We start from the raw sequence: 12,260 nt of genomic DNA, 5'->3' as shown, positions 1-12,260 counted from the left end.
CACAGCTGTTGCTACGCCCTACCCAACCCTACAATTCCCAGTAATTTTCAGGCCCAACTTCAGTCGATCACAAACCCGGAAGAGCCGACTTTTTCCCCCGGCCCCTCAACTGATGTCAATCAGTTGTGCGAGTTAAAAGGTTCACTTGACTGACCCTGGCTATGGAGATCTTCCCTGACAGAAATTACGCCGTCTCTCTCTCTCTCCCTCTCTCTCTCTCCAGTCTCCGTCTCTCAGTGTAGTACTGAATACTCTTTCTCTCTCTCTCTCTCTCGATAAATGCGTGATTTCACTGAGAATCGCTTTCGTGATTCATATCATTGATTTGCACATCAGTTGGACTGATAATTACCTTTGATCTCACTTCAGATCTCCTTTTGTTTCGCCGTTATCACAGTAGGAAAAACAGCCTTCGCCGGCGAGGCTTCCTCAGTAACCATAGAGCCACTGAGGCTGAAGTATTGTCATGTTGCGGGCATCAGTTGTCAAGTTTCTCTAACTGAAAAAAGTTAATGGGAATAACATCAGTCACTGCAATCATCGTTGTCATTGCTGCCGATTTCTGGCCGCTCTGGCTCTCGAACTGTGACTGGTGTCAGTGTACAGCTGAAAGGTTAAACTGACTCTCGAACTGTGACTGGTGTGCATATGTTGCCGAGGCTACACAGCTGAAATATTAAACTCCCTAATTGTGACTGATGTGTATATGTTGCCGAGGCTACACAGCTGAAAGATTAAACTCCGAACTGTGACTGATGTGTATATGTTGCCGAGGCTACACAGCTGAAAGATTAAACTCCGAACTGTGACTGATGTGTATATGTTGCCGAGGCTACACAGCTGAAAGATTAAACTCCGAACTGTGACTGATGTGTATATGTTGCCGAAGCTACACAGCTGAAAGATTAAGTCATAACTGTGACTGATGTGTATATGTTGCCGAGGCTACACAGCTGAAAGATTAAACTCCGAACTGTGACTGATGTGCATATGTTGCCGAGGCTACACAGCTGAAAGATTAAACTCCGAACTGTGACTGATGTGTATATGTTGCCGAGGCTACACTGCTAAAAGATTAAACTCCGAACTGTGACTGATGTGTAGATGTTGCCGAGGCTACACTGCTGAAAGATTAAACTCCCGAACTGTGACTGACTCAGTGATGGGTATCTGTTGCCACTGCACAGCTGAACGATTAAACGAGACTTACCTTGACGTTGAATTAAGTTTACCGGACTCCGTTTACGCTGGCCGAGCGGGGGCCTCAGTGTAGGTCGCGGACAGAGCGGCGACTGAAGAACATAGTACACATTAATCATGCACCTGGTTGTGCATGGCGTTGGTTGGATCCGTTTTCTCAGTCCATGATAACTGCTGGGTGAACCAAGGAATGTTGCACACACACACACACACACACACACACACACAAAACAACAAAAAAAACCCGATGGGTTAGAAGGTCAGAAAAATTAAAAAGAAAAATAGATAACGCACCCTGTGTCACTCTGAACTGCTCAGCGACATTCTGCCGTCAAATTTTGCCTGTCAGTCGTACCGCATTGTGAACCAACACATAGTACGTGACACGACACACACACACACACACACACACACACTAAATTAAGTATGTTGTGTGTGCACACACATGTCCGCCGCCGTCACGTCAGTGTCAGTGACAGCATTTATCCAGGGTGGTTTATTTCTACCCCAGGAAAGGAGCGTTTCAAACCCGGGCCTTGGAATTTTACAAGGTAGAATTAACACCACATGTGAGAATTTTTTAATTTTTTTTTTTATATTTTTATTTTTTAGTCTTTTTTCCGATTCCATGTGTGTGTGTGTGTGTGTGTACCCAGATAGCATGCAAACATTTTAAAAACGTTTGATAAAATGCCAACGAAGACGCTTAAAAAACGTTTACGGCAGACATTTTTTAAATGTACTTTTGCTTATTTCGGTAAACCTTTTTTAACAATCGAAAAAAACGTTTCTAAAACGTTTCCGTTGATGACTTTAAGACGTCTTAAACGTTTTAAAAACGTTTTATGAACGAAAAATAAAACATTTCTAAAATGTTTCGAAAACGTTTTCTGTATGTGATTTTCAGACGTCTTAAACGTTTTTAGAACGTTTTATAAACGTACAATGAATGTTTTAAAAACCTTAAAATGTTTTAAAAACGTCTTCCATAGATGTTTTATGAACGTTTACAGAGGAAGTTTTTTAAACGTACTTTTGCTCATTTTGGTTAATGTTTTTAAAACGTTTTCGGAAAAAGCGGTTCGAAAATGGCTGCCATGCTACATACTGTATTTATACTAATATAACTTTGGTTTGATTAATCCTACATGAAAACGAAGTATATGTTTGTGAAGCTTTATTTCTCAAGTTTTTGATTATGCAAGTGTCTCAAAATCATCAAAATGATCCTTAATGTGCCCTTCGTGGAAGCGCCTCACGTGTTATTTATGGCTGTCAGGTTTCATTTTATTTTATTTCCCTATACTGGCCTCCTTTGTCAAGTGCTTCAATTAAAAGAGTATGAAAATGACTGCTACACATCTCCTACAAGGAGCACAAGACCAATGACTATGTGCGGAACCTGGTCAGCAACCTTGTTGGGCCCCAAGAACCACTACTGGCGACTGTCAAACGACGGAAGATGGCATGGTTTGGTCACGTCATACGACATAACACCCTCTCCAAAACCATCCTGCAAGGGACTGTAGAGGGAGGGCGCAGACGGGGGCGGCAGAGAAAGAGCTGGTCCGACAACGTCAAGGAATGGACCAAAACGACGATGCCAGATCTCCTCACGACAGCTGCCAACAGAACGGAGTGGCGAGCTATGACATCTTCCTCATGTCCCCCCAACGACCCCAGCGGTCAAGGGAATGAGTGAGTGAGTGAAAATGACTAATGCTGTTGTGAAGACTTTATTGCTTTGAGAAAGAATCAGCATGGTGCTTCTGGGATCATCTTCTTTTAACTTCAAAATTGCCCATCTCCAGAAAACTATTCCCCAAACACAATGCTGTGATTCTTTCACAAGAATGAGGAATGCAGGTGTTTGATTGGGAAGAGGTGTGGTGTGGAATGAGGATTACAGGTGTTGGGTGGGGAAGAGGTGTGGTGTGGAGTGAGGATTACAGGTGTTTGATGGGGAAGAGGTGTGGTGTGGAGTGAGGATTACAGGTGTTGGGTGGGGAAGAGGTGTGGTGTGGAGTGAGGATTACAGGTGTTTGATGGGGAAGAGGTGTGGTGTGGAGTGAGGATTACAGGTGTTGGGTGGGGAAGAGGTGTGGTGTGGAGTGAGGATTACAGGTGTTGGGTGGGGAAGAGGTGTGGTATGGAGTGAGGATTACAGGTGTTGGGTGGGGAAGAGGTGTGGTGTGGAGTGAGGATTACAGGTGTTGGGTGGGGAAGAGGTGTGGTGTGGAGTGAGGATTACAGGTGTTTGATGGGGAAGAGGTGTGGTGTGGAATGAGGATTACAGGTGTTTGATGGGGAAGAGGTGTGGTGTGGAGTGAGGATTACAGGTGTTTGGTGGGGAAGAGGTGTGGTGTGGAGTGAGGATTACAGGTGTTGGGTGGGGAGAGGTGTGGTGTGGAATGAGGATTACAGGTGTTGGGTGGGGAAGAGGTGTGGTGTGGAATGAGGATTACAGGTGTTTGATGGGGAAGAGGTGTGGTGTGGAGTGAGGATTACAGGTGTTGGGTGGGGAGAGGTGTGGTGTGGAGTGAGGATTACAGGTGTTGGGTGGGGAAGAGGTGTGGTGTGGAATGAGGATTACAGGTGTTGGGTGGGGAAGAGGTGTGGTGTGGAGTGAGGATTACAGGTGTTTGATGGGGAAGAGGTGTGGTGTGGAGTGAGGATTACAGGTGTTTGATGGGGAAGAGGTGTGGTGTGGAGTGAGGATTACAGGTGTTTGATGGGGAAGACGTGTGGTGTGGAATGAGGATTACAGGTGTTGGGTGGGGAAGAGGTGTGGTGTGGAGTGAGGATTACAGGCGTTTGATGGGGAAGAGGTGTGGTGTGGAGTGAGGATTACAGGTGTTGGGTGGGGAAGAGGTGTGGTGTGGAATGAGGATTACAGGTGTTTGATGGGGAAGAGGTGTGGTGTGGAGTGAGGATTACAGGTGTTTGATGGGGAAGAGGTGTGGTGTGGAGTGAGGATTACAGGTGTTGGGTGGGGAAGAGGTGTGGTGTGGAATGAGGATTACAGGTGTTGGGTGGGGAAGAGGTGTGGTGTGGAATGAGGATTACAGGTGTTGGGTGGGGAAGAGGTGTGGTGTGGAGTGAGGATTACAGGTGTTGGGTGGGGAAGAGGTGTGGTGTGGAGTGAGGATTACAGGTGTTGGGTGGGGAAGAGGTGTGGTGTGGAATGAGGATTACAGGTGTTGGGTGGGGAAGAGGTGTGGTGTGGAATGAGGATTACAGGTGTTTGATGGGGAAGAGGTGTGGTGTGGAGTGAGGATTACAGGTGTTTGATGGGGAAGAGGTGTGGTGTGGAGTGAGGATTACAGGTGTTTGATGGGGAAGAGGTGTGGTGTGGAGTGAGGATTACAGGTGTTGGGTGGGGAAGAGGTGTGGTGTGGAATGAGGATTACAGGTGTTGGGTGGTGGAAGAGGTGTGGTGTGGAATGAGGATTACAGGTGTTGGATGGGGAAGAGGTGTGGTGTGGAATGAGGATTACAGGTGTTTGATGGGGAAGAGGTGTGGTGTGGAGTGAGGATTACAGGTGTTGGGTGGGGAGAGGTGTGGTGTGGAGTGAGGATTACAGGTGTTGGGTGGGGAAGAGGTGTGGTGTGGAGTGAGGATTACAGGTGTTGGGTGGGGAAGAGGTGTGGTGTGGAATGAGGATTACAGGTGTTTGATGGGGAAGAGGTGTGGTGTGGAGTGAGGATTACAGGTGTTGGGTGGGGAAGAGGTGTGGTGTGGAGTGAGGATTACAGGTGTTGGGTGGGGAAGAGGTGTGGTGTGGAATGAGGATTACAGGTGTTTGATGGGGAAGAGGTGTGGCGTGGAATGAGGATTACAGGTGTTTGATGGGGAAGAGGTGTCGTGTGGAATGAGGATTACAGGTGTTTGATGGGGAAGAGGTGTGGTGTCGAATGAGGATTACAGGTGTTGCGTGGGGAAGAGGTGTGGTGTGGAATGAGGATTACAGGTGTTTGATGGGGAAGAGGTGTGGTGTGGAGTGAGGATTACAGGTGTTGGGTGGGGAAGAGGTGTGGTGTGGAGTGAGGATTACAGGTGTTTGATGGGGAAGAGGTGTGGTGTGGAATGAGGATTACAGGTGTTTGATGGGGAAGAGGTGTGGTGTGGAGTGAGGATTACAGGTGTTTGATGGGGAAGAGGTGTGGTGTGGAGTGAGGATTACAGGTGTTGGGTGGGGAAGAGGTGTGGTGTGGAGTGAGGATTACAGGTGTTGGGTGGGGAAGAGGTGTGGTGTGGAATGAGGATTACAGGTGTTGGGTGGGGAAGAGGTGTGGTGTGGAGTGAGGATTACAGGTGTTGGGTGGGGAAGAGGTGTGGTGTGGAATGAGGATTACAGGTGTTGGGTGGGGAAGAGGTGTGGTGTGGAATGAGGATTACAGGTGTTTGATGGGGAAGAGGTGTGGTGTGGAGTGAGGATTACAGGTGTTGGGTGGGGAAGAGGTGTGGTGTGGAATGAGGATTATAGGTGTTGGGTGGGGAAGAGGTGTGGTGTGGAGTGAGGATTACAGGTGTTGGGTGGGGAAGAGGTGTGGTGTGGAGTGAGGATTACAGGTGTTGGGTGGGGAAGAGGTGTGGTGTGGAGTGAGGATTACAGGTGTTGGGTGGGGAAGAGGTGTGGTGTGGAGTGAGGATTACAGGTGTTTGATGGGGAAGAGGTGTGGTGTGGAGTGAGGATTACAGGTGTTGGATGGGGAAGAGGTGTGGTGTGGAGTGAGGATTACAGGTGTTTGATGGGGAAGAGGTGTGGTGTGGAGTGAGATTACAGTGTTTGGTGGGGAAGAGGTGTGGTGTGGAGTGAGGATTACAGGTGTTTGATGGGGAAGAGGTGTGGGTGTGGAGTGAGGATTACAGGTGTTTGATGGGGAAGAGGTGTGGTGTGAGTGAGGATTACAGGTGTTTGATGGGGAAGAAGGTGTGGTGTGGAGTGAGGATTACAGGTGTTTGATGGGAAGAGGTGTGGTGTGGAATGAGGATTACAGGTGTTGGGTGGGGAAGAGGTGTGGTGTGGAGTGAGGATTACAGGTGTTGGGTGGGAAGATGTGTGGTGTGAGTGAGGATTTCAGGTGTTGTGGAGAGTGTGGTGTGGAATGAGGAATACAGGTGTTTGATGGGGAAGAGGTTGTGGTGTGGAGTGAGGATTACAGGTGTATGATGGGGAAGAGGTGTGGTGTGAGTGAGGATTACAGGGTTGATCAGTGTGTGTGAGTGAGGATTACAGGTGTTGGATGGGGAAAGGTGTGGTGTGGAGTGGGATTACAGGTGTTGGGTGGGGAAGAGGTGTGGTGTGGAATGAGGATTACAGGTGTTGGGTGGGGAAGAGGTGTGGTGTGGAAATGAGGATTACAGGTGTTGGGTGGGAAGAGGTGTGGTGTGGAATGAGGATTACAGGTGTTGGGTGGGGAAGAGGTGTGGTGTGGAGTGAGGATTACAGGTGTTTGATGGGGAAGAGGTGTGGTGTGGAGTGAGGATTACAATCCTCCTCGCTCTCTTTCTGCAGAGACAACAACAAACAAAAAAGGAAGAAGAAAAAAAGGTAAAAAACATTTCAAAGAGTGATGGAAGGAACTTTATTCTATTGCACAAGGAAATGGAAAAAATGTACCATAGATGACATCAACAGAAATAATGGCACGGAAACCAAAGTATAAGCTAACATCCCCAATACATATCAACACTGTACACACAACATAAAAAAAAACTTTGCCATGCTGCTCCAGTGATTCACTGTGGTAACTGTGACTGACCACAAGGTTAATCATAATCATGTTGAGTCAGCGTCAGTACATTTCATGCATTTCCTGGAAACGCTGTGGTTTAGACAAAACCACAGACATGCTCTCTGAAGCAGAGAGACATAACGGTCAAGAGGCCCCAACCTATCCCCCACACAGAATCCACACACTCACATCAGAGCAACCTAAATGTCAGAAAACTCCAAACTCATGTATAATGTTAAAATATTGACTGAAATTGTCAATGGAAACCGATTATTCAGACAAAGAACTTGATATATCTGGAAGAATACTACTTTGAATACATTTAGAGACAATGTGTTAATCGAAAACTGACATGTTATATTAAAAAAAAATTTTTTTTTTAAAGATGAAAAAAAAAGTTTTTGGGTTTTTTTGGCCGATGAAGAAGGCGTGTGAAAGCACCCCCCCCCCCCCCCAAAAAAAAAATAAAAAAAAAAAAAAAATAAAAAGGAAAAAAAAGGACCAACACATTCTGGTGCTCCATGACTTGCATGCAAATGAGGCAAAAAAAAAAAAAAAAAGGCCCCAACCAGGAAGAGGACAAAGAAAGGCAGACAAAGGAAGGAAGAAAGGAAATAAAATGTATAAAGAAAACGTGGCGTTTCTTCTGACGCATTCACATCCACTTTCACACGCGCAGACACTGTAAAAGACGCACACGGGCATGAAGGATGACCCCTATAAAACCTTGGTACCTTTCCAAACACCTGTAACCAGATCCAAACCATCAGCCTCACGACACCCTGGCCTAAGCAGTAGCACAATCAACAGCTCTACCAGGAGCAAGAAATTCCTGGCCTCAGATCTGATCATAACTGTTCCAGCGTCTGGAACAAGCTCATCACTGGATGATTTGCTACAGAAAGGAGGAGTTTGTATTGTACTCCATGTTTGGTGTTACAAAAACTTACCATGTCAAACTGATGCAAACTAGGCCTATCGGTTAGCTCTGCTTGGCCAAATTTTGCGCGACTAACAGTGAAAAGACGAGCAGTCTTGGCCCGGTCCGCTCACAGCCAATCAAACGCCTCTAAAAGCTATAAGCGCTGAATCATTCCTTTGGCCAAGGCTCTCCACGCCATCTTGTCAGGTTTACGCTCTGTCTCGTTTTTTTGGCTATTAAGCGTATTCATTTGGCCTTATTTTTCTGCATGCGGCTTGTCTGTATTGTATTCTTACATTCTGTATACTCGATTCGACTCAGCACCCTCGATTCGTTCGTTTTTCTCTACCTCTCAGTCGATCCTGTACTTTCCTTTCTCTGTTGGGGGTCGGATTTTCGCTGGGTGTCTAAGCGCGGGTTCCATGCCTCGTGTGCCATACCACGAAGGCAGGGATCATGATACTGGGACTGAGACTCGGCAAGAGACTCTCCCAGGCCCGGAGCTCATGACAGAACTATAAATTGTGTGCAAGTAAATAAATAACACCTTTTTTTAAAAATTCACCTGTTTCATGTTGAAATCTTTTGCTGACTGCACATATGTTGGTGTACACAGGTGTGTACATATTGAATAACTGATGCCTTCTTGACATTGAACCTGCTGGCTGCCATGAACCATCTTCACATGCTTGCACATTGACTTCACTTGGGCTTTCTGTTCAGGTCCAACACACTGGGAGATGAACAAAGAGCCAGGAATCCAGCATCACACTGAGAGATGAACAAAGAGCCAGGAATCCAGCATCACACTGGGAGATGAACAAAGAGCCAGGAATCCAGCAACACACTGGGAGATGAACAAAGAGCCAGGAATCCAGCATCACACTGGGAGATGAACAAAGAGCCAGGAATCCAGCATCACACTGAGAGATGAACAAAGAGCCAGGAATCCAGCATCACACTGAGAGATGAACAAAGAGCCAGGAATCCAGCATCCCACTGGGAGATGAACAAAGAGCCAGGAATCCAGCATCCCACTGGGAGATGAACAAAGAGCCAGGAATCCAGCATCACACTGGGAGATGAACAAAGAGCCAGGAATCCAGCATCCCACTGGGAGATGAACAAAGAGCCAGGAATCCAGCAACACACTGGGAGATGAACAAAGAGCCAGGAATCCAGCATCCCACTGGGAGATGAACAAAGAGCCAGGAATCCAGCATCACACTAGATGAACAAAGAGCCAGGAATCCAGCATCACAATGGGAGATGAACAAAGAGCCAGGAATCCAGCATCACACTGGGAGATGAACAAAGAGCCAGGAATCCAGCATCCCACTGGGAGGTGAACAACGGCCAAGACAGCTTGACAACTAGATTATCACAGTGTTACTTTCTGGCACATTTACTTCCCACACAACTTTCCGGTTTCGTCACACAATTCCCAGACAAGCAAAGTCGCAATTCACAGGTGTTTCAAACCTTCAACAATTCACTGGTGGCTTCAAACTTTCCTCGGCAATTCACTGGTGTTTCAAACCTTCCTCAACAATTCACTGCTGATTCCAAACCTTCCTCAACAATTCACAGGTGCTTCAAACCTTCCTCAACAATTCACTGCTGATTTCAAACCTTCCTCAACAATTCACTGCTGATTTCAAACCTTCCTCAACAATTCACAGGTGTTTCAAACCTTCCTCAACAATTAACTGGTGGCTTTAAACCTTCCTCAACAATTCGCTGGTGGCTTCAAACTTTCCTCAACAATTCTATGATGACTTCAAACCTTGTCAACAATTCACAGGTGTTTCAAACCTTCCTCAACAATTCCATGATGGCCTTAAACCTTCCTCAACAATTCCATGATGGCCTTAAACCTTCCTCAACAATTCACTGCTGATTTCAAACCTTCCTCAACAATTCACAGGTGTTTCAAACCTTCCTCAACAATTCCATGATGGCCTTAAACCTTCCTCAACAATTCACTGCTGGTTTCAAACCTTCCTCAACAATTCACAGGTGTTTCAAACCTTCCTCAACAATTCCATGATGGCCTTAAACCTTCCTCAACAATTCACTGCTGATTTCAAACCTTCCTCAACAATTCATAGGTGTTTCAAACCTTCCTCAACAATTCCATGATGGCCTTAAACCTTCCTCAACAATTCACTGCTGGTTTCAAACCTTCCTCAACAATTCACTGCTGTTTCAAACCTTCCTCAACAATTCACAGGTGTTTCAAACCTTCCTCAACAATTTCATGATGACTTCAAAACAGCTGGGACATATATTGTGGACCACAAGTCTAGAAACCCAGTATCGTAGATTATGCTAAGCCTGCGTATCATTTCAGCAACCGAATGAGAGAGAGAATGAATAAAATGAATGAATTTTCTTTAATGATGGAAGTGGAATAAGCAAGGACATGCTTCTTTTCATCAAGTCCTCAGGGCAAAGAAAATCAACAAGCAAACAAACAAACAAACAAGCAAAAAATGTTAATAATAATAATAATAATAAGAGAGAGAGAGAGAGAGAGAGAGAGAGAGAGAGAGAGAGAGAGAGAATAATTATGCTATAACATTAACAGCTGTGAAACCCTGTGACAGAGTTATCATGATGCCATGTTTGTCAGCACTCTCCTGCTGACACATTATTTATATCCATCACATTCATCTCAACAAATGCTGGCAACCATTCAGGGGCAGCAACTCAAAATTAATCATTTCTGTGGCGGCATATTCATCAAAATACAGAACACACACATCTACCAGTTCTATGGCGTCATATTCATCAAAATACACAACATACACATTCATCGCACCATATTCACAAGATGACAGGATTTCATGACTCAGACAAAAAGATTGTGCAGTCTATCATTTGAGCATATGAGGGTCTATCATTTGAGCATACGGAGTATGTGAGTTGTATCATGCAGACTTTCCTCAGCCACAAAAACATGATGATTCCAACCAAAAACAAAATCTCAATGGGGAAAACACCAGCAACAACAACAATGAAAAACCACCACCACCACAAGTGACTGCATGAAGCAGAGGTGATAGTCCTCATGTGACTGCAGCAGCTACAAGTGAATTGTAAAGTTGATATTCCCTACCTGATTACAGCAGATACAGATGAATAGTAATGTTGATATTTCCCCTACCTGTTACAGCAAGCTAACAAATGAAATGGTAAAGGTAGATATTCCCTACCTGATTACAGCAGCTACAAATGAAATTGTAAAGTTGATATATTCCCTACCTGATTACAGCAGCTACAAGTGAATTGTAAAGTTAATATTCCCGACCTGATTTCAGCAACTACAAATGAATTGTAAAGTTGATATTCCCGACCTGATTACAGCATCTACAAATGAATTGGTAAGTTGATATTCCCTGACCTGATTACAGCAGGCTACAGGTGAAGTTGTAAAAGTTGATATTCCCTACCTGATTACAGCAGTTAAATGTGCAATGTAAAGTTGATATTCCCTACCTGATTACAGCAGCTACAAGTGAATTGTAAAGTTGATATTCCCTACCTGATTACAGCAGCTACAAGTGAATTGTAAAGTTGATATTCCCTACCTAATTACAGCAGCTACAAATGAATTGTAAAGTTGATATTCCCTACCTGATTATAGCAGCTACAAGTGAATTGTAAAGTTGATATTCCCTACCTGATTACAGCAGTTACAGGTGAATTGTAAAGCTGATATTCCCTACCTGATTACAGCAGCTACAAATGAATTGTAAAGTTGATATTCCCTACCTGATTACAGCAGCTACAAATGAATTGTAAAGTTGATATTCCCTACCTGATTACAACAGTTAAATGTGCAATGTAAAGTTGGTATTCCCGACCTGATTACAGCAGCCACAAGTGAATTGTAAAGTTGGTATTCCCTACCTAATTACAGCAGCTACAAATGAATTGTAAAGTTGATATTCCCTACCTGATTACAGCAGTTACAGGTGAATTGTAAAGTTGATATTCCCTACCTGATTACAGCAGTTACAGGTGAATTGTAAAGCTGATATTCCCTACCTGATTACAGCAGCTACAAGTGAATTGTAAAGTTGATATTCCCTACCTGATTACAGCAGCTACAAATGAATTGTAAAGTTGATATTCCCTACCTGATTACAGCAGTTAAATGTGCAATGTAAAGTTGATATTCCCGACCTGATTACAGCAGCTACAAATGAATTGTAAAGTTGATATTCCCGACCTGATTACAGCAGCTACAAATGAATTGTAAAGTTGATATTCCCGACCTGATTACAGCAGCTACAAATGAATTGTAAAGTTGATATTCCCGACCTGATTACAGCAGCTACAAGTGAATTGTAAAGTTGATATTCCCTACCTGATTACAGCAGTTAAATGTGCA

General features: G+C 44.7%; 1 protein-coding gene and 2 long non-coding RNA genes across 3 annotated transcripts in view; 1 reads left to right on the top strand and 2 right to left on the bottom strand.

Moving 5' to 3' along the window:
- Window positions 1–1,514, bottom strand: part of LOC143290364 (beta-1,3-galactosyltransferase 1-like) — a 38,443-nt gene extending 36,929 nt beyond the window's left edge. Inside the window, exon 1 of the mRNA XM_076599742.1 lies at window positions 1,495–1,514. The gene's annotated coding sequence lies outside the window, so the exon portion shown is untranslated. The remainder of the gene's footprint in view (window positions 1–1,494) is intronic.
- Window positions 1,515–1,531: 17 nt separating this feature from the next.
- On the top strand, window positions 1,532–8,863 carry LOC143290366 (uncharacterized). Its single transcript, XR_013056377.1, has 3 exons — window positions 1,532–1,751; window positions 2,573–2,902; window positions 8,585–8,863. It is a non-coding gene; the product is annotated as an uncharacterized LOC143290366 (long non-coding RNA).
- LOC143290365 (uncharacterized) lies at window positions 8,421–10,985 on the bottom strand. The gene is made up of 2 exons (XR_013056376.1): window positions 10,076–10,985; window positions 8,421–10,045 (listed from the first exon to the last, which is right to left on the bottom strand). It is a non-coding gene; the product is annotated as an uncharacterized LOC143290365 (long non-coding RNA).
- Between the last annotated feature and the right edge of the window lie 1,275 nt (window positions 10,986–12,260).

Source organism: Babylonia areolata, chromosome 15 (assembly GCF_041734735.1).
Source record: "Babylonia areolata isolate BAREFJ2019XMU chromosome 15, ASM4173473v1, whole genome shotgun sequence".
NCBI classification, from domain to species: Eukaryota; Metazoa; Mollusca; class Gastropoda; order Neogastropoda; family Buccinidae; genus Babylonia; species Babylonia areolata.
Note: the sequence above shows the minus strand (reverse complement) of the source record. Positions and strands in the feature narration are given on the sequence as shown.